This window comes from Anas acuta, chromosome 1 (assembly GCF_963932015.1).
Source record: "Anas acuta chromosome 1, bAnaAcu1.1, whole genome shotgun sequence".
NCBI lineage: Eukaryota > Metazoa > Chordata > Aves > Anseriformes > Anatidae > Anas > Anas acuta.
Genome location: NC_088979.1, coordinates 14,539,364 through 14,539,762, shown reverse-complemented (window position 1 = coordinate 14,539,762; position 399 = coordinate 14,539,364).

The window sequence follows — 399 nt, the reverse complement described above, 5'->3', positions numbered from 1 at the left end:
CAGCTAGTATGAAACTATCTGGTACTATAGCACTCAGAATAATTTTAAACTGGTGCTAAGAAATCTTCCTGACAATGGACCCATTGATTTGGGCATGGTCCTTTTGAGATGTTGCCCTGGGCTGCTGTTGGGAAGCTGCTTTGCAGCCTGCCAGATATGTCTTTTTGTTGTGTAACACCAAGGGTGGCTTAGGACATGAGGCCATGGAGGGGCCTGCTGAAAGACCGGTTAGTCTGGGAGAAGCCAAATCTGACATGAGTCAGATTCATGCTGCACCTTCCTGCAGTGTGGGGGTGGGACACTGGCACACGTCTCTTGGGCTCCGCCAAGTTCTCCCCAACCCAGGGACTTCTGAGCTTGCTGAGTTAGTTTGAGGGTGAGCTAACACGTAGGCAGCAT